The sequence below is a fragment of the Parasteatoda tepidariorum genome, chromosome 1 (genome assembly GCF_043381705.1).
Source record: "Parasteatoda tepidariorum isolate YZ-2023 chromosome 1, CAS_Ptep_4.0, whole genome shotgun sequence".
In the NCBI taxonomy this organism is placed as follows: domain Eukaryota; kingdom Metazoa; phylum Arthropoda; class Arachnida; order Araneae; family Theridiidae; genus Parasteatoda; species Parasteatoda tepidariorum.
The window spans coordinates 3,935,062-3,957,772 of record NC_092204.1 but is presented as its reverse complement, the minus strand read 5'-3'; the positions used below and the strand labels follow the sequence as shown (position 1 = coordinate 3,957,772).

Here is a 22,711-nt window from a genome sequence, read left to right as displayed (position 1 = left end):
TTCTATATATTACTATTAAAGAAAGAAAATTATTTCGCAAAGTCACTGTTTTGTTACTCTCTGTTTTGTATGATATTTTATTAAAACGAAAAAAAGTTTATTTAGTGATTCCAAATCGAATTCATTTTTTTTTTTTTTAAGAAAAGAAATCTTTATTTTATTTTATTTATTTACATTGTGCTTAGCGTTGTTAGAAATTGCTTAAAAGGTGCTTATTTTCCTTAAAATTCAATGTTTTTTCGACTAGCATTAAACAAAATATTACAAAATACATAATTTAAAATTATTTTTTTATGAAATTATCTTTGGATAAACAAATTTTATAATTGTGTACAAAAAATGTTTTCAGTTTGCTTAAAATGTTCCTGAGATATGACGAAGTACGTAAAAAGTAAAATTAACAATAAGAAGTCCAAACTTTGGATCGCTTTTCTGACCAAACTATGGGGACCTTATTTCCCTGATTGCGGCTGCCCTCTATATTCGGGGGGTCAGAAATTCGAATCTGTTGAAAAAATGTAAGTTTATTCGGAGAATTATAAAATTCGTTAGTTCAAAGATAGTTTAATGCAAAAAATAAATAGTTAATATTTATTATTTTTCCTTATTTTACTTATTATTATCGAAACAATTTTGAATAGTAAGATATACAAATTTTTGCATAATTTTAACTGAGGTAATTTTACATGGCAAAATGCGAAATTGGGGCGAAATCTGAGCATTCCTGAGAAAACAAATTTTAAAATAATGGCATATTTAAAATTGGATTTCTCAGGAACTATTCATCCGATTTCTATCGAAATTTGTCTTTTACAATGTAAAATTACATACTTTAAAATAATTGTATGCATTAGATTTCAAAATTTTTTCGACTNACTTTTACGCATTTGGCGTAAAATTTTATTTCTATATTTAAAGTGGTAGTAAAATGTATGTTTTCTATATATTTCTTGCATTTATAAATTTATTTTTGTAATCTTTTTGACCACCACTATTTTTTTAAAAAATAATCATATATACTAATACACGTTCGTGAAAGTCCGCATTAGCTTTTTCAAAATAAAGCGCATGTTTCTGCCTAAAACTGTAATTAAAATTAAATTTTACTACCACTGGGAAAAATCATCCTCGAAAGGATTGAAAGTTGGCAGGTATGGATATGACGAAGTACGTAAAAAGTAAAAATAACAATAAGAAGTCCAAACTTTGGATCGCTTTTCTGACCAAACTACGGGGACCTTATTTCCCTGATTGCGGCTACCCTCTATATTCGGGGGGTCAGAAATTCGAATCTGTTGAAAAAATTTAAGTTTATTCGGAGAATTATAAAATTCGTTAGTCCAAAGATAATTCAATGCAAAAAACAAATAGTAAATATTTATTATTTTTCCTTATTTTAATTAATTATTATCGAAACAATTTTGAATAGTAAGATATACAAATTTTTGCATAATTTTAACTGAGGTAATTTTACATGGCAAAATGCGAAATTGGGGCGAAATCTGAGCATTCCTGAGAAAACAAATTTTAAAATAATGGCATATTTAAAATTGGATTTCTCAGGAACTATTCATCCGATTTCTATCGAAATTTGTCTTTTACAATGTAAAATTACATACTTTAAAATAATTGTATGCATTAGATTTCAAAATTTTTTCGACTATTATTAAATAAAATAATAATGACTAACATTTATTTTTTCATAGAATTATCTTTGGAAAAACGAATTTTATAGTTACTTGCAAAAAATTTTTCATTTCGCTCAAACAGTTCGAGATATGTAAAATTATCATTATGGGGTCCAAACTTTGGACGGCCCTCCTGACCAGACTATTGGGTTCGTATTCCCCCCGATTGCGACTTCCCCCATGTTTTTAAGGGTTAAAAATTCGAATCAATGAAAGAAAAAAAATATTATAAAAAGCAAAAAAACTTATATTTAATTTCGTAATTTAAAATATCGTCTGTACAAATTAATTAGCATACTTTAAGTAAGACTTTCGAATTATTGAAAACATGAAAATCCCATTATTAGATGAAAATTTATTCAGGTTATTCCGTTTATTATTTTGTGTTCAAAAGATATAATCATATGCTCAGTGTGATTTTTTGGATACCATTTAGTCATTCATTTGAGAAGGGTGCGTAGCTTTTTTAAAAAAGTGCTTATTTTTGATTTACGTTTTTTAGAAACCCTTAAAGGAGCTTTTTTTAATTCGAGGTTTGTAAAAAGTGCTTAATTTAAAAAGATATTTTTTTTCCTTTTCGTCTCGATTGTTGCTCTTAATTACAAAAAATGCACGATTTTTCACAATTTTATGTACGATTTTTTAAATATTAGAAACTAGTTATTTTATCATAATTACGTAGAGTTTATGAATTTTATTTATTTTGTGTTTATAAATTAAGAATTTTACGCGATAGTAAAAAATAAATTTTATTACTGCGCAGATCCTAATTATGATTTTTTTGAAAAAGATTAAAACTATTTTTTAGTGCTTAAAAAGTTCTTAAAAGGTGCTTATTTTTTGTTGAAAAGTATGGCTACGCATCCTGTTGAATTATTCTGAAGAATAACAGTGTCATTAGAAGTCATACTGCTGTTGAATATTCGTTATTTCGAAATCTTTTTAGATTCATTTTTTTTTCATATTACTAAATTGTATTTCCTTTGCACAAAATATCTTTAAACTTATGAAGCATTTATTTTCAGTTTTATTGTTATGGATTTTAATACTTTTTTATTCGAAGTTTGCTTGAATAAAATAAAGAAATTTTTAGTTTTTATGGAAATTAGCTAATTTGTTTTTAAATTTATTTGTTAGTACATTAAAAAACAAATTTGGTTGAAAGCACAATTATTAACGATAATCTTAAAATAAACATATTTTAAAACTATTAAGAAAAAAAAATCAGTTTTTGATGTTCATTACAAAAAGCCATAAAAATAAGTATGATAAGAAAATATTTGTTTTTTACAAGAAAAGAACTTTTTTAACTCTAACATATTCCAATTTAAATTCATGTCTTATTATTCACATTAAAAACCTCAACTTCTTTGTTTTAAAAAAACGATTCAGTTTTAATTATCAGGAAATATTATAAAAAATTTAAGCAAAACACAAGCAAAAAAATTAACTTGAAACAACGAAACATCCTATTGCCATAAACAGTTTGAAAATAATCTAATTTCATTCGTGATGCAGAATTATGTAAATAGCCAAGTAAATAAACGGGGAAAAGAATATTAGAGCTTCAAGCTACATCACTAATTTTTTTCCCCTTTTTCTTAAGCATATAAACTCAAAATCCCGGCGTTTTATCGAACAACCACAGAAAAGGGAAATTACCATCATTATTTTAAGTGAGAAAAGATATGTATAAAAGTTAACGGGTGACCATTTTTGGTCGCTATTCTTGCTTGTAAGTTATTGCTGTTAATTTTTTTTTCTTGTAACCCTTCAAGGGAAAAAATCAGTTTCCCTTTTTTTTCCCTACTTTCTTCTGGCTCTTTTCTTTAGTTATCTCCGCCAACAGATTTTCCCTTCTTTTGGATTCTAATCTCCATTTATTGGTGTGTATATATATTTTTTTATTCTTGTTTTTATCCCCTGTAAGTTCTTTTGTGATTACATTTTATTCTGCATGCGTGTGTCCAACTCTACTTTTCCCTTTATTCCCGTGTTCTTACTTTCAACCCAAGGAGAAAATCTCTTTATTTTCCCCGTTTTATATCAATGTGTGTCAAGTGTAAGAGTTGGTAGGGCTGTAATACATTTGATAATAAACTACGAAAAACAAATAAGATTTAAAATATTTTATAACTGAATAGCCTTTAACGAATCTAGGATTTTAACAATAAAGAATTTAAAAAAAAAATTAAAGATACAATGAAAATATTCAATATTTCTCGCAGATTTATGTTTTTAATTTAAACCAATAGTACTCCAGTAACTGTACTATCAGTTAACCATCGAAAGTTAGGGTTGGATTTTCTTCCAGAACGCTGGAAGAAACTTTCGAAAAATGCTTGGAACGAGATAGAAGAAACTTCTAGAACAAACTTATAAAAAGAAAGAATGAGAAGAGATGAAAGAAACTTACAAAAAATGTTCGAAAAGAGATGGAAGAAACTAAAGGCTCTCCAGAGTTCGATGCTTGGTTACAATAAAAGCTTCAAGTGTTTCTAGATCTTCACAAACAGAATGAACTGCCATTTTTTCGTTCAAAGGAATTTACCATAATTCGAATTTCGATGATTTAAAAGGTCTGTCTTTAAACCTGACGGTCCTGCTAAACAATACAAAAGTATTTGACAAGTATTGGGGGAAGGATAGTAGATATCGACAATGTCATCCTTCAGCTATGAAAAGGTACCCCAATATAGAATCTAGTTAACATGTCTTGCATACTAGTGAATTTGAATTGTATTTTGGAAGTGGTAGACGCACTACAGTACTCCCCTACCAGAATTATATCTGTGATATATTTTGATACTACTAGTTGATCCATTGCTGTTTTGTGAGAAACCGGCAGAGCTGTATTAAGAACACCGTACTTTTGCTTTGGAGAGAGCTGTATTAAGTTAACAATCAGGGTCCTGTGTTGCCATTATCAGTCGAGAGTATGCAGGCAGGTGTGTATGATCGAGACTGAAAGGAAACAGCGCGAGGAGGTGGATAATGTCGCAGTCACAAGTCAACTGTTCAATGCAGACCATCTATCAAAGTAGGCGTGTTCAGATCGAAGTAGGCGTTACTCTCAAGATAGACGTGTTTATTTCAAAGTGGTAGTTTCTGTCAAGGTAGGCGTGTTCATATCACGTTCGATGGTCACCAATAAGGGGAGAGTTGTTATCGACTATGTCAACCTTCATCTATGATAAGGAACCCAAACATAGAATCGAGCTAACATGTCTTATATAATAGTGAATTGTAGTGGTAGACACACTACACAATGGAAATTCATATCGCCGGAAAGAATTTATCCGATTCTGCACAAATTTCAATTGGAGCTCGGTACCCGATGTCAATTTAAGTTCCTAAATGTTGGTAGGAAAATGTATCACCTATCAAAAGTTCTATCACTTTCCGATGTTAATGGATTAAAAATAAAATGAACATTTTAAAAATTGCGTTTTTCGATTTGGCTTCATATAAGATTTTTTTTTATCAAACCATAAAACAAGCAAAAAATTGTAGGGCGTACAATTTCTGTTATAAATATCTATATAGTAACCTATATTCTAAATTTCTATTTAATAATTTCTATATAAGAGCTTTCCTACGACCATCGTTACTTATCCTACGTTTCTTTACTTTTTTTTTAAGTGTAACAAATAAAGTTGCGATGACTCAGGGGATAGAGCGTTCGCCTCCCAATAATGGGAACCGAGTTCGAATCCTGGCAAAGGCTGGTCGATACGAATTCCGCACCCGGCTTGCACAGACCACAGTGCCGACGTGAAATATCTTCAGTGATAGACGGATCATGGGTTAGTCCCCTTGCCGTCAGGCTAACCGTGGGAGTTTCTCCTGGTCTTTCTCTCCATGTAACGCATGTGCGGGTTAGTTCCATCAAAAAGTCCTCCACTGAGGCAAAATTTCTCCGAATATCTGATACAGGAGTCTCCCTGTATTCTGTATTGGATTCGAAATAACAAAGTTGAACATTAATCGTCATAAAACCAAAAATTGGGTGTGCTGTTCAACAACGGAAGTGTGACAAAAATTTTTTTTAACTGTTGTACTTCTTAGAAAACCAAATTTTTAAATTTTCCATTTTATTAAATCAGAGGTCATTCCAAATTACATTTAACAAACCAAGAATCAGGTATTTAACGCACTAACATTAGACGATCATCTCACAAAATAAATAAATATTATGGGAACAATCCACTATAATTATTGTTAAATCAAAGGTCCATTGGTGCCACATTTAACTAGTAACAGTTACAATAAGGAATCATCTAACAAGCAATTGATCTGAAAATAACGGGGCCATTTCACTACAATAAATTATTATTAAACCATATCCAATTTAATAATTATTAAACAGAAGTCTTTTCGTACCACTCTTAATATTAAAGAAATACATCTTTCATTTCACAATCATTTAACAAAAAAGTGAACAAAAAGTAATGGGTCCAATTCATTATTAAATTAAATGCATTAAATATTAATTCATTATTAAATTAATTATTATTAAATCATATCTAATTTAATAATTATTAAACAGAAGTCTTTTCGTACCACGCTTAATATTAAAGAAACACACCTTTCATTTCACAATCATTGAACAAAAAGCAATTGGTCTAATTCATTATTAAATTAAAAGGCATTAAATATCAATTCATTATTAAATATTAATTCATTATTTAATTATTATTAAATCATATCTAATTTAATAATTATTTAGCAGAAGTCTTTTTCGTACCACGCTTAATATTCAAGAAGCACGCCTTTTTTTTCACAATCATTTAACAAAAAAAAGTACCAAAACTAATGATTAACTACAATTATATCCAATTAAATCAGATGCCTTACCATTACCACATTTAACTAACAGAGGGTCGTCGTCACGCATTTAGAACAGTTACATTTCGCACTCATCTAAACAGAAATAAAAGGTGACAAAAACTAATGGGTCCAGTTAATTGCATGTAAATGTTTATGGATTGTGCTAGCCTGGATGCAGGCGCCATATTTTTAGTTCTTTAAAATGTTCGAAAGGAGGGTTTCTTTTACCGTTAAGAAATGATGGCGTTTAATCACTGCTACAACTTGGGAAAAGAATTCCGCCCTTTCGAACATCTATTAAATTTCGTTTGAAGTATGGCTTTGGACGTGACTTCTTAATTAAAGAATTTGTTATTCATTCTTAAAAGAAGGGACCTTTACAAACGATCCAGTTTTCCCTTTCTTCTGATCATAGGGCATCGAACTTTCGAAGAACTGTTTGCCCAATACCGGGACAAATTCGAAGAATTCAGATTCTTCTAAATGCCCAATCAGGTGGAAAACCTAGTCTAAATTGTATAAAATTAGTTTATGTTTCAATTAAACTAAGACCCGTATTCAAATACCGTTCTTAAATTAAACTATCTTTAGTAACACGAATGCTTACTAAAGAGTTGTAAGTACGAGAATGTATCGATATGTATCTTAGTATCGAAAAAATGTATCGATGAATATCTTAGAAGTATCAAATACAATCGATTGTAAAAATGATATTAAAAATGCACTTAAATTGTCGATGCGAAAAGATAATTTTTTCGTAAAATTTTTTTTCTCACAAATATATAAAGAAAAATATTTTCTTTAATTATGCAAGAATATATTTTTCAATGGATTTTTTTCTGCAATTTTTTTTTTACTATTAATTTTTCCCCAAAACTTTTGAGATTGTTATTTTTTTGTAATTAATGCTCTTTTTCATTTCACGATTTTTAAAATTGTAAGCTGTAATGAAATACTGCTTAGTATTTACATTGTTAATATACTCTGCTCAGAATAATCTACTCAGAATACTATTTCATCTTCATTCTCAACACATGACTACTATTTCATCTTCATTCTCAATACATGACTACTATTTCATCTTCATTCTCAATACATGACTACTATTTCATCTTTATTCTAAATACATGACTATTATTTCATCTTCATTCTCAATACATGACTACTATTTCATCTTTATTCTAAATACATGACTATTATTTCCTCTTTATTCTAAGTACATGAATACTATTTCCTCTTTATTTTGAATACTATTTCCTCTTTATTTTGAATACATGACTACTATTTCATCTTTATTCTCAATACACGATCAGTATTCTAAATATATGTATATCATTTCATATCTATTCTGAATGTGCAACTACATTTATTCACCATTCTAAAATGTGTGACTACTTTTTAGCTGCTATAAAGGTCATTATATATTTAACCAGTGATATTCATGCATAATCATTCTTCACCGATGCTTCACCCTTTTCATTACAGTAAATATTAAATGTGTTGCTTTACAGAAAAATAGTAGATTTAAACGCTATTTTTTTATTTTTTATCCTTGACTAATATTTTACCTCCACTTATTCTTTATACACATTTTATTTTATCTCTATTCTTTATAGATTTTCATACTCGTTTCAGTATATGGAAGTGAAGAGCTGAGTAAATAAATGGTTTAAATAGCACTTTAATTCATTTTAATTTATAACCGTCGTTAAACAGCCGACCCAATTTTTTGGTTTACGACTACTAATGTTGATCTCCGTAGCCTTGTCATTTTGAACCCAATCCAGAAGACGGGGGAACTCCTAGATCAAGTAGTGGGGAAAATTTGCCTTCATGGAGGACTTTTTGATGGAACTAACCCGCATTTTTACACGGAGAGGAAAACCACGATTACCACCCACGGTTAGCTTAACGGCAAAGAGACTAACCCATGACCCACTGAGGATATTTTCCGTCAGCACTGTGGTCTTTGTAAGCCGGATGCGGAATTTGTATGGATCAGCCATCGCTGGGATTTGAACCCAGTTCACCTCATTGAAAGGCGAACGCCCTATTCCCTGAGCCACCACGGCTCATAAAATGGCACTCTACCTAGTTTGGCTTTAAAGCTTATAATTTTACGTTAAGAAAAGTCTATACTTTGCCCTTTATTCCAGTTGGGGAAATCTATAAATCCCTTACACTCACTTAAGCTGTTTTCTAAATGGCATTCACATTGTTGGCGTTTTAATTTGCTGCCAAAAGACAGATCTTAAGTTATTTGTCGACTGTTTCTTGCCAAATGCAATGGGATCGTTCTTCCGCATTAAAAACGCTCACAGATTGTCATTTGGATCTTTCCGGCTCTAAGATCTTTGGAATTAAAAGGCTTAAATAAATTAACGCATTTGCGTGAGACTAAAATAAAAGCTTTCCCCTACAGATCTGAGTTTTTCTTTTGTAAAATATCACCTGTACTCTTTCATCTATTCAGATTTCTTAGCTTTATTTTAAAACAAAAATTGTGTACTTTATGTATCAAATTCCTTTAAATTTTAGTATTAATATATACAGTTGCCCCTCTATTTAACGCTAAATCCCTATAATAAGTTCGTTATATAGAAATCTCGTTCAATAGAAAAATCACTTTTTGAAATGCTTAAGCAACACAAAACAGGTTTTGAATTCATAAACACCTGACATGATTAAAACAGCAGTTGATAAACCTTTATCTTGTAAACTAGTATCTACTATTTATTTTATAAATCTTAACCGTAAAAGAAATCTGCATGGGAAACAAGAATAGAGCAAAACATTATCCAGTGTTACACTATCATGCTACATACATTTTTTCAACTAAAAAAGCTAAACTTGCGTATGAAATTATAGGTGCATTTATTATAAAAGTAATTTTAAACATACATTAGCACACGCGCCGCGTTTTTAAGTTTAATGGCTGCAGATTGAATCCCTTCATTCTGTCGTATTTTTTCGTTTGAAATGCAAACAAAAAGACAAAGGGATTTTACTGCTTTCTCTAAAAGTTAAGTGGCTTCGAAAATCAATTTCCCACAGAACATTCATTAACAAGGTTGAAATGTTCTGCAATATTTTGAGAAATAGGTAAAGTGGATCTCTAAGAAAGGTTCGTTAAATAGAAAATTCACTTCGTTATTTAGAAGTTATTCTACGAAGAAATTTCCAAAATGTTCTTGGTTCCTCAAAAAAAAAAATCGCAAATTGAAAGTTCCTTAAATAGAAGTAATGGTCTTCATTGGTACGAAAATCCAGATATTTAGAGAAATAAAATATTGATACAATACTTATTAACATAAGATGTGTTGAGAGAGAACAAAAAAAAGATATGCGCCGCACTCGCTTAAAATTCACCCGAAACACTTGTGGGTCGGCACTGGTTGATACTCTTTGACTTAGCTGGAAATATATGAGACGATTTGAAAAAAAAAAGTTCTTTTTTTTACAGTCTATTCTGAATTTAGATGCGTTTTATTCGTCTAGTTCCGTATTCCTATCACGTAAGTACTATAAAGAATATCATTTGGTGGCTGTGGAATCATAGACCTAGTGTTGAAGCAGGAGAAAAAATAGTACCACGCCCTCTCCCATAAACACCAGGGGAAGAGTAAAATAAAGAATAGACCTAAAATAAATTTATAAAACGCAATTTTTAGCCCCCCCTCTTTTTTTATTTTCTGTTGAAATATTGCCGGGAAAAGATTATAGTGGGAGATATTTTCGAAAATAAAAAAGTTCAAAAACAGACTCTGGAAGTATAATATTTATTAAAATATATTTCTTCTCATCTTCAATTTTGAAGATATGTACGATTGATAATACGACTGTTGAAAGCAAAGAAAAATCTCCTTGTTTTATTAAATTATTAATATAATACTATTTTATTCTTCTTATTTTATTATTTTTAAAGAAAAATCTCCTTATTTTATTAAACGCCTGCAAACTTGTCTTTGATCATAAGGAACATAAATTGGAAATTTTTGCTTGTATAATATTGCGCAACACATTAAACAAACAGCAAAAGTTGGTTTTTATTTTATTTTATAACCGTCGTTGAACAGCCGACCCAGTTTTTGGGTTTACGACTACTATGAATGTTCAAGCCTTGTCATTTTGAACCCAGTCCAGATGACAAGGGAACTCCTGGATTAAGTATTGTGAGAAATTTCGACTTCGTGGAGGATTTTTTGATGGAACTAACCCCCATTTGCGTTACATGGAGAGGAAAATCTCCCAGGATTAGTCTGACTAGGGGACTCTAACCCATGATCCGTCTACACTGAGGATATTTCACGTCAGCACTGTGATCGGTGCAAGCTGGGTGCTGAATTCGTATGAACCAGCCATCGCTGGGATTCGAACCCAGCTTACATCATTGTAAGGCGAACGCTCTCTCCCCTGAGCCATCGCGGCTCAAAAATCGATTTAGTCAAAATTTCGAAGAACAAAAATGAAAGGACAGTACAAAAAATCGATACAAAAAAGCCTTTCTAGTCTTTTTGACCGAATAATGCTTGCTTCTTTGAGATATCGGCGTCACGCTTGCCTTGCAGTCGACTTGATGGCAGTGAAAATTTTTAAAGTTAAAATGCTGTTTTTTTTTTNTTTTTTTTTTTTTTTTTGAAATAATCGAAACTAATTTTAAATGATTATATATTTCTATTAGGTGGGTGAACTTCATTGAAATGTACTATTGTTTTTGATGGCTTACTTTAATTAACGCAAAGTTGATCTGCATGGTTGGAATTGCAGTCAAAGTGTGCTGCTTCCTTCACAAACCATGTCTACTCTCCCAAATGAATGACGCATGCATATAGTTATTATGATCATTAGTTTGGCATCATATGCCTATGGTACTTTCCTTTAATCATGCCATAAGACTATGGTGTCCTGCTGTATAATGCCATATGAATTTCTATGGTTCCCGTAGGTTTATGGTGTCTTTCCATAAGAATGCCATACAAATTTCTATGATTATTATAGGCTTTTATTGTTTTGCTATGTAAATTTATACGGTTGCTATAGGTTACCATCTAAATTTATATAGCAAAAAGTTATTTTGCTATACCTTAGAGCAGTTTTTTGGCTATACCTAGAACTTTGGTATACTTTAGAACATTTTTAATCCTAGAGGCACTTTACCTTGAAAAGGGGACTCTTGAACTTTTAGTAGTCTATTTGAATTATTTTATCAATCTTATTTTAGATCTTATATGTTTTTAATGTGATTTTTCTTATTTTTACCATTTGATGTTTTACCTCACCTCACTCTCTATACGTTTTTTAACTGACATTTATAATTTTGGTTGATTTTACATGTGTTTGGCGCTTTTGACTTGTTATTAAGAATTCTGGTTCATTTTTATCTCTTTGATCTTTTCGTTAGTGTGATATTTTCTAATGTGTATCAACTTTTATTAGTTTTAATTTTACTTTACTGTAATTTAGTAGTGTTTAGTTCTCACGTGGCAATGAGTCAAACTCTTATCCAAATACTGCTCCGCGAGTAGGTCGGTCACTATTAATCTTATATAGGTTACCATAGGTGTTACTATCTTTCTAAGAAACGAGGCTATGGTTGAGTCATAAGACAAGAACAATGTATTTAAGGGTTTAGGCCACTTTAAGAATCTTACTTTATATCTTATCCAAATAGTACGAGAATATCGATTTTTTGCTCGGTCTTCCCCCTGAGTCCCACACAAACTATCAAAAGCGTTTTTCTCGAAACCTTATATTTTCGCTACTCATAGCTCGAACTCCACCACAAACTTCAATTTATTACACAGTACGAGTCCGTTATAGCGACGTTTCATAAAAACAAATTAATTTGTTATTATAGCAAGCTTGTCGCTATAATGAATGTCATTATTCAATTCCTATCATTATTTCACACTCTCCGTACATCTTATTCAAATTTTCAATCCATAATAAAATACTTTTTATTCATCTCCACTCAAGTTCAAAAACATTTCTTTTAAACTTCTAGTGGATGACATTTGATGTTAATACAGTTTTATTTCAAATATTAATTCATTCATTAAATTTAATTCATTCATTTTAGTTTTATATGGGAGAATTTTTTTTTTTATTTTTTAATAAAGAAGTAACTAAAATAACATTTTTCTTTCTTGACCTAAGTAGGTATTGTCTTAAATTTTTTTTTAATATATTAGTGTTTTAAATTTTTTTAAGAACGTTCAGCTAAACTTTAGGCAAAGTTGATAGGCATGTGACAGTTAATTTAATTGCAATCCTGAATTCAAAGAAGAAAAATCATAGCAAAAATTCAATTTTTATGAAGAAAATTCAAGTTTTATTTTTTAGACTTTTTTTCTAACCTGTTTATAGTAAAAGCAAATATAAACTTCCCAAAACCGTATTTCTTTTGGTTATGCAACTTCAAGCGAATTCCGAATACTGCTGCGAGGAAGGAAAAAAAATCTTTCAGTGCAGGCAAAAAGGGAAATTTTTTCCCTATAATTTCCCCGTTGATTGTGCGGAATTCCGGAAATGAAATCTTCGCCAAGGTTTGGTTATTTATTTTTGAAATTATGCAAGTTCTGCAACACCTGGTGATCTTATGATTCCTATTGTTATGAAGAATTTGTGAAGAAACCCGTAGGGATGAATTGTGTTCCATATTCCATAGCAAATAGGGGGAGTCGATATCTATGAAAACGAACTTAGAATGTGCGGCTAAGTTTTCAATAGAATTAATATATTTTCGTGTAGATGAAAGTCGCCTAATATATCTCTTATAAATACTCTTGCACTTATGAACTTTTAGCACGTTCATACAAAATAAATAAAAAAAATTTAAAAAATTGCCACCTCTTTATTAAGATCACTGGTTACCCATTGGTGGAATGCTTTTTTATTCTGGATTGAATCCGTTAAACGGCACAACATTTCAAATCGTGGGTTGCAAAAACTGTCTCCATTGATGCTTGTCGTCAGATTGATTTTCAAATCTATGTACGTGTTTCAAGGCGTCACAAAATAATTTTCCTTCTTCCATTTATTTTTGGAGCAAAGAGCTAACATAAGCACATAACATAACTAATACTAACGTAACGTTAACTTGCGAACTTGTTTGCTCCAATATTGCTTGATTGGTCAGCTCTGATAGTATAGGAGCCTTAATACCTTCTTCAGTATTCGTATTTGTATTGAAATCACCGTCAAGACAGTAATTATACGTTAATAATAAAAATAATATAAGAATACTTTAAATTATTATGTAATTACATTAAAAGTACCTGCTAGTGAAAATAAAAAGAAATAAACTCACTAACTTAATACGCAACAAAATTTAAAATGAAAAAAATTTTTTTTTTAAAAATTAACAGCAGCGGTCGCCATAGCAACGCATGCGCACTGTTTACTATTACTCTTGAAAATTATTGAAAAGTGTGACGACGTCCAAATAAGGTGCACACGCCATCAAACCCAAAACAACATCCATTTTTCCAATGAGTAATATTAAATCTTAATTTCATAAGTGAACGGTAATATTGATAAGCGAATCCAACCTTAAACGTATTTGTTCTACTTTTCAGTCGCTTGAAAGTTTACATTTAATGTTTATACCATACGCAATACGCATGTGAGTGGTAACATACAACGTTTGAACATACAATCAATATGAAGCATTAAATGCATTCCTTTTTTATGCGAATGATGACCTTCAACATTCACGAAATATCTTCATCAACAAGTCACAGATGAAGCGGCTATTTTATTTTATATTTTATAAGCGTCGTTGAGCAGCCGACCCAATTTTTGGGTTACGACAACTAATGTTCAACTCCGTAGCCTTGTCATTTTGAGCCCAATCCAGAACACGAGAGAACTCCTGGATCAAGTATTGGGAGAAATTTGCCATTGTAGAGGATTTTTTGACCACATTTGCGGTACATGGAGTTTAAAACCACGAAAAACTCCCACGGTTAGTGTGACCCTTTATCCGTCTACCACTGAAGATATTTCATGTCAGCACTGTGGTCGATGGTTTGGTTACTTTGAACCTTAAAAAAATACTGATGTAGGCATACCTGGCAGTGGCACCTAACTAGACCTAGTATATATTACGGACATTTACCAAATCGACTATGTGATTGCCAGCATTCACCGTTGGAAGTCAACAACCACCTATTTCGGCCTTTCACAGTAACCCATAACTTTCACTAATTAACTAACATTCGTTCAACTTGAGCATTTATTAGAGCTCCCAATTGATTCAGTTTAAACTGGAATTCGACATTAGAGAATATTGACAATGATGCAGCTTAAATGTTAAAACTGGCCCAACTGAGCACAACTCGGCAGTGTCAAAAACAATGTAAGCGAAACTGCTTTTTACTCGCAGCGACTTTTTAACCGCAGAAGTAATCGTATCGCTTTCCAACATGCAAAATTTATCCTCGAAATTTTGTTCCATTGCCCCCGACAAGCATTCCGATTTATTAGCTTTCTTGTTCTCTTCAAGAGGAATGCTTCCAAAACGGCGCTTTTAATGGCTTCTCCAGTTTGTCGATCATGCCTTTTCAAATTTAACGGCCTCTTTTATCGATTCTCAAACCCTCATTGGAAAATTAAAAACTCCAGAAGTATACCCTCCTTCTTAATTAAACCTCCCTCCCCCTTCCCTTAAATGCAGACATACCCTAAAATAGAATGAAGAGGGAGAAGGAAGGAAAAAAAAAGGTTGAATTGCGATAACATTTTCTTCTTTCGAACATAACCTATGGAACATACGCCTTGCCAAGTCATAATAATCAAGGCCGTATTAAAAGTCCATAACCCTTTCCAATGGCTCTCATTTACTGCAGATAAAACCTTAAATCTAACACGTCCATAAAATAGTTGGCTGGCTGCAGAAAGGCAAAGCTGGAGAGGGGAAAAAAAATCCCTACTTTTTAGCCAGGGGCACTAAAAACTGTAATCGCCAAGTTAAATGTCACCCAAAGGTATCATTAATGTTATGTTTCTGGAAGAAAAGGTGGTAAGGGGGGAGGGGGTGGACTTAAAAACGTGATAAAATATTGGCCCGATATATGTGTTGCCTCCTCAGTTTCCGTAAATTGCGCGCGTTTGTTTACGGATTGGAATTGGAAATAAAACTGTCGGTTTGTCGGTTGGGGATTTTTTAAAAATGCTCGCAGATGGGGCCGACGAGATTTATGGTCGTGAGCTTTGTTTCAAATGGAATTTCAAAATTGTCGACGCATGTTTATTGGAAATTATGGAAATGTGTCAAAAGTTTATATTCCTTTTAATGATGCTTTTTTTTTTACTGTCCATTATTTTTCTTAAGGTTTTGTACGAGGTATTGGTTCTGTTCGTTTGAAAATTGTGGTTATTAGACGTTCCATTCCTCAAAACAAGTGATGGTTTTATTTTTATAGGGTGACTACATTTTCAAACGTCTTCATTGCTTATTTGATGTTTGTTCAAACCATCTAAATTATGTCTACAAAACTGTTTTTTTTTTTAACTTTTTTTCTGTTCTTTTATAAATTCATAAATTCGCCATACAGGCTATAAAGAATCGGAACAGAAAACCTTAGAATTTTGTATTGGATTTATCGGTTTTTGTTATAATCGTAGACATCAAACTAAAAAGAGCTAACAAGAAAACAACAAACAAAACAATATAAAAAAGCTAATAAAAACAGCTTTACACCAGAACAGATTTTAAAATTGTTGATAAAAATTAGAAGGAAAGGAAAAACGACGTGGCCATCTATACTAATATCCTTTCATTCGTTAAAATAAAGAGTAATACTATACAGGAATTCAAGAATATTATTCCGATCCTATCTAAGTGAAAAAGCAACGATATGAAAAATGTTGTTCTGATCCTACGCAATTATTCCAATCCTATCCAACTGAAAAAACAACAAGAAGCTGTTAAACAACAAGAAATGAAAAATTTTGTTCTGATCCTACACAATTTTTGAGCTTAGTGGAAGAGCATTTTGAGTGACAGGAACCGAAAATTTTTGTTTTGAACCTGCAGAATTAAAGATCTTAAAAGAAGAGAAACATGTTAAAGAACAGGAACTGAAAGAATTTGCTTTTTTTAAAAACATAATTCAAGAGATTAGAGTACGAAAATTAGTAAGTCGGAGTATCTGCATAACTTCAATTGTGTGTTCTAAAACCTTTTGATATATATATTTTTTTTAATCAGAAAACAAAATATTATCTGGAATCTAGTTTATTGATCTTTCACTTTCGAATGCTTCTTTGGGATAATGTTTGTGGTAAAATATAAAATTTAATATCTAATTTAAAACTTGCACTATTACCAACTTTTTATGGAGAATTACACTTCTTTTATAGTTTTTGTTTAATAAATATGATCTAGTTGTAACCCTCAGTTACTTACGAGCAAATAAAAGAAAAAAAATATTAACTTGAATGCTAGTGGCCACCAAATTCATTCGCCTTTATTTACTTTTCCCGAATGTTTTACAGTTGCTATCCAACTGAAGCCTCATAATAACTTCAAGCAACTATTTCAAATATTGTCTTTATACTATGGCTATTTTTTTCTTCCTTCCCTGCGGAACGATTCTAGCAGTTGAGGCAGCCTAAAGAACAAAACGATGGATATAGAGTTGTATACCGGAATGGTTATTATTCCTAGACCTTTAATGGTTGGCACTTACTTTGCGGAGTTCGGCAGGAATATGGCGGCCATTCGCTTCTGTAAGACTTACAGCTTCTAATCCTATTTAATCTGGATTCCTAGCAAGTGGAAGTTCGAAATGTCATTTTCCAAGATCGGCCCCAAGGCCCCCGGGGTGCAACATTTTCCCGAATTCGCCGTGATTGGGAGATAGGGTAAAATGGAAAAAATGGCTCCTCACACAAAAGATTCGTTTTGGACTCGCTAGAGTTAAAAAGAAGCAGACGATTTTTACGACTAAGAGAAAACCAGAACACAATCTTTTAGGAAAAGCAGAAACGAGAAAGTTGAAGTAAATAAATAAAATAAAAAAATAAAAAGATGGAAGAAATCGTTTTCTCTTTTATTTGATTTCTGTTTATGCGTGTTTATTTAGTTTCTCACATGGAACAGCATTTATAAGAGACTTGGGAAGTTTAATCGAAAAAGTTTTTTTATTTTTTATTTCCTTCAGGGTAGTGAGAGGAAAGGATTAAACATGTTTTTGATGAGAAAAAGCGACATTAATATAGAATGCTGTTTCATGTTTCAATTACTGATTCCATTTTTTTTTTAAAACAGCAAACGATTCTTGAAATAATCTTCGACAGGAGAAGAAATTTGAACTGTTCCAAAGATGTCAGAGTTCTAAAACTCATTTCCGTTTCATAAAATATTTTTCAACTACCGAGAAAAATTCTCACATGTCCGTATTTTTCTCGAAGTTTTGTACATCAAATGAAAACATTCAAACTTTAAGAAAGAAAAAAAAACTGTAAATGATGAGAGAATTCATTTCTGATTAGTAATCTTTTCACTAATGGAAATATGCATAACAGGCTCAAAAAAAAACTAAATAAAAATACTTCTCGATTTAGTTACATGTTATAAAAACTTAATTGAACCTGTGGGACCTTAATTTTTTGCAATAATTACTGTTCTTTATTTCGTACTCTTAAGTGGAACGAAAATTATGCATACTTTAACATTTCGTATTATCTATCACAATTACGAATCGAGAATTTTTTTAATTATATATTCTAGTAAATAATTTATTTTCTTTTAACATTCGAGCATCCAAATAATATTTCTTAAGCAAAAACGTTTTATTAGAATTTGTTTCGAAATATCTAATTTTTTTTTTTAAATAAGTTTCCTTTTTTACTTCTTTTTAAAATATTACAATAACATAACACAAAATTCAAAGTAGCGATATCGTACGCCATACCTTACAAAATAACTCTACAGACAAAATCGAAACTAAATTGCCATATGCAATAGTTGTCAACTCAAAGCTAAAGTTCAAGGAAATTATTTAGCATGTTCGTGATTATTTAACATGTTCGTGAAATTTATAGGAAAAGAAAATTATTATGAATTTCGCAGCACTAAACTTCTGTATATAGAACTATAGGGAATCATTTTTTCAATATGTACAGTACCTGGCCAAGTTATTAGACGCACTTTAAGATTCTATGTAACATCCTAATTATAAGGAGATACTATACGATTTTATTGTTTTTACGCTTTTTGCACTTGTTTACGTTAGTGTATCAATTGGTTAGATATATAATACAAATTCGACAATTTGATAAATTAGATGATATATTATATAAATATAGAATTTTTATCATATCAGGTATTATATTAGTATATAATAATTACACGAAATTGTGTTTTAGTAATTGCATGTTTTACACGAGTTTATATACAATACTTTTATTTTTAAATATACATGTAATGAGTTTTTATTCAAGAGAATTTTACCACGTTTATATAAACTTGCCTTCGTGAATGTCTGTCCGGGTGGAATTTTGTAATCGATTTTAAACTAACTTCCCGACTAGCTACAAACTTCAAATTTGGCACATAGTTCAGAATTGGATGACAATGCATGAAAATGAAGAGAAAAAAGACATACAAAGTAAAATAAAATTAAAATTTAAAAAAAAAATTTTTTTCGCGAGATTGTCTTTTGTTGTCGATTCCATTATTTCAAATTAGTATTACATGTCAGGTGAAAAGATTTTTATTGTCGGAGTATTTTTATTGGCTGAAAAATCACGTGGTAGGATCCAGTTTTTCCTCATTCATTTCCAGATTGTTTTGGTTGTCATCAGCATAAAACTAATGAAAGTCGTAAAGGTATTGTTTTTCTATAAAGATTTTTGTATCCCTAATTTAAAATGAAAGTTCTATTATTTTAGTAGTGGTCTTGTAGTAGTCTTGACTACTCTTGACTAAGAAAAATAATCTAAATAAAAATATATATTTTTAAAAACCACGTTTTTTGTAGTGAAGAATAATAATTGAAAAGTAATAATTTTTAAAAAATATAAAATAAAAATTAAAAAAATTATAATTTAAAATAAAAAAATTCAAAATAAAAAATAATATTTTTAAAAACCACGTTTTTGTAGTGGAGAATAATAATTAAAAAAAAATTGAAAAACGAAAAACGTGGGGCGCATGAAATACATAACAGTACATATACACATACATATACACATTTTCTTACTCATACACATGCACAGCCACATATACATCCACATACATATGCATATACACAAACATATTCCACATCCACATTCAGATACAATTACAATTACAGATATACATACACATATTCTCAAGAGCACACATACACACACTAATATAACATTACTGTTATGTATTTCTTGCGCCCCACGTTTTTCGTTTTTCAAATTTTTTTTTAATTATTATTCTCCACTACAAAAACGTGGTTTTTAAAAATATTATTTTGAATTTTTATATATATACTTCCTATTTTATATTTATTTTTAACGTATTGCATGACAATGTTAACCAATTGATACACGAACGTAAGCAAGTGCAAACCGGTTTCAGTTGCGTAAAAACAATAAAGCTGTATAGTATCACCTGATAATTAAGATTTTACACAGAATCTTAAAGTGCGTCTAATAGTTTGGCCAGGAACTATATAGATATGTTTTTAAAATTTACACTACAACATTGTATTTTTAATGCGATAAAATACACTTACTTACTTAATCTAAAAGAGACGTGCACATTGGTAATAAAACAAGCAAAATGCAAAAAAAAATTATTAAAATAATCATAAACTAATTCTAAAAAAAAATTAAAAAAGTAAAATAAAATCAGAAAAATAAATTATTCTGTGTTACTACCAGCATCAAACGATTTCAAGAATTAATATCATTCTGAATGAAAGTAATCGGATAAAAGCTGTTGGTGATGGGACACTGTCTTAAAAAGTTGCAGACACGGAGATAGGATTTAATGATATCCACTCTGTTAATTCTCTTGCCAGCAATAAAGGAGGAAATAATGATGAAAGTGATAAAGAAAAAATAAATGATGCTAATCCTGTTTTTCTGCAAATAGTGCTAATTCTGAATCCCGCTAACAATGAACATTGTTACTTTCCTGATTTTGGGTTGCGTTCTCAACTACTGTGTAAAAACCCCCAAGTCAAAATTCTTGATGGTCCCGTCAAAACACTATGGTGGTTTCAGTGCGATTCATGATGGTTCAACATCATTTGATGGTCCAACGTTTTCCATTATGCGTTCATATTTTTTTTATATGCCATCAAACTCCTATCCATGATGGAAAATGCTACGATGGTTAACCATCAAGAGAAGTGTGATTCTCATGGACCAATAATCAATGAGGATCCGTAATGGTCCATGATGGTTTTATGAGAATTCTTGTTGGTTTTCAGGAATATACCATAGACCATAGAAGAATTACCATATCAGGAATATACCATAGAAGAATTTCGGTTTTTTTAATCTTCGCCCATCATAAATCAGTCAGAATTCCTACATTGGGGGTGATGGTTGTTAATGATCGTCCCAGGATTTGATTTCTAGGATAACTCTGATGGAAATTCGTGCCCTATTGGAAAAAATTCCCAGTATAAAAAATTTTATACTGGCTTATGAAACACCGGTTCCGGTATGATACTGGATCCAGTATTATACCGGACCCAGTACCATACCGGAACCGATGTTTCATAAACCGGTATAAAATTGATCCCAGTATGATACCGGAACCAGTGTTTCATAAGCCGGTATCAAATTGATCCCAGTATGACACCGGAACGAGTATCATACCGGAACCGGTGTTTCATAAGCTGGTATCAAATTGATCTCAGTATGATACCGGGACCAGTATCATACCGGAACCGGTGTTTCATAAGCTGGTATAAAATTTATTCCAGTATGATATCAAACCCAGTATCACTAGTGTACTGCACCCAGTAAACCGGGATGGTGTAACAATTTATTTTTATCACAAGTATAGTGAGGTACTACAGTTTAATACAGGAAGGTTAGTGAACTGCTCTGAATGGGAAAATAAAACATTGATACGAGTAAATAAATAAAGTCACCTGGTTTATACAGGGAAATAAAACACTTTGTTAAAAGCTATAAGTTTGCATTATGTTTATAAAAATCAAATAAACTGTTTTTTTTTTTTAAACTTCTTCACAGTTAATGTAATTTTTTTAATAATTAATATATTAGAAATAATTGTCAATAATATTTGAATCTAAAATACTACACAAAAAATGTTTTGCAGCAACATAAGAAAAGTGTAAATGCATTCTTCAGATTTTATGAAAATTGATTGGGGATTCCATAATGGTACAACAATGCATTTAACTGATGTTTTAATAATAATTATTGTTGGTTCAGTAGGAATACAACAATTTTATTTTTTTATGATGGTCCATTTAAAATTTTATTTTTTTAAACAGACGATTTTATTTTTTATGATGATCCATCATAAATCAGTCCGAATTCCTACATTGGGGTGATGGTTACTCATGTTGGTTACCATCAAAAATATAATGGGTCATGGTGGAATTATTGATGGTTGTCTTCAAAATTATGTTGGTCCATCAATGGAAAACCATCAAGAATTTGAACTTCGGGACATCGTTTTGTAAACACCAAAGTTTCTGAATTTTGTTTTGAAAGCCCGTCAGTTCGAATCGCTGATTAGACTCCAACAACAAACAGATATTGAAGACTTTTTGAATTGATTTCTGATATTTTGATCTCTGATAATGATGAGGTTTTGAACTTTGCTTTAGTGGTGACTGAAATTTATTCATCCGAAAAAAATATTGCAAATGCACGTGTTAAAAAAGTATTAGATTCGTAAAATCTCGTTGTGTAAGTATAATCTTTTGGAAAAAAAAATGCTCTACTGAAAATTTAGTTGAAAACATCTTGAACAAAAGCTCAGTGTCACAGTCTGAAAATAAATCTTTTCCGAAGGTACGGTACCTCAAACGTACGAGGTACTGACAATGGTCACTGTTGTCAAGAGCACAGGATTGCCTTAGATGAATGTGAAGAAATAATGCTAGCTACTTATGTAGCGTTGGACGTTCTGACGTGCAACTAGCTTTTCCATTAATAATTTTCAATGTCTATTTAAAAATGCATTATTTGCTTTTTTTTGTTCGAATCCCAACAATGGC

At 31.0% G+C, this 22,711-nt stretch overlaps 1 protein-coding gene across 1 annotated transcript in view; it reads left to right on the top strand.

Annotated features, from left to right (window-relative positions):
• The window catches only part of LOC107455053 (chaoptin), a gene marked incomplete at its 3' end in the record, with an annotated part of 272,614 nt that overhangs the window by 194,764 nt on the left and 55,139 nt on the right, over positions 1 to 22,711 (top strand).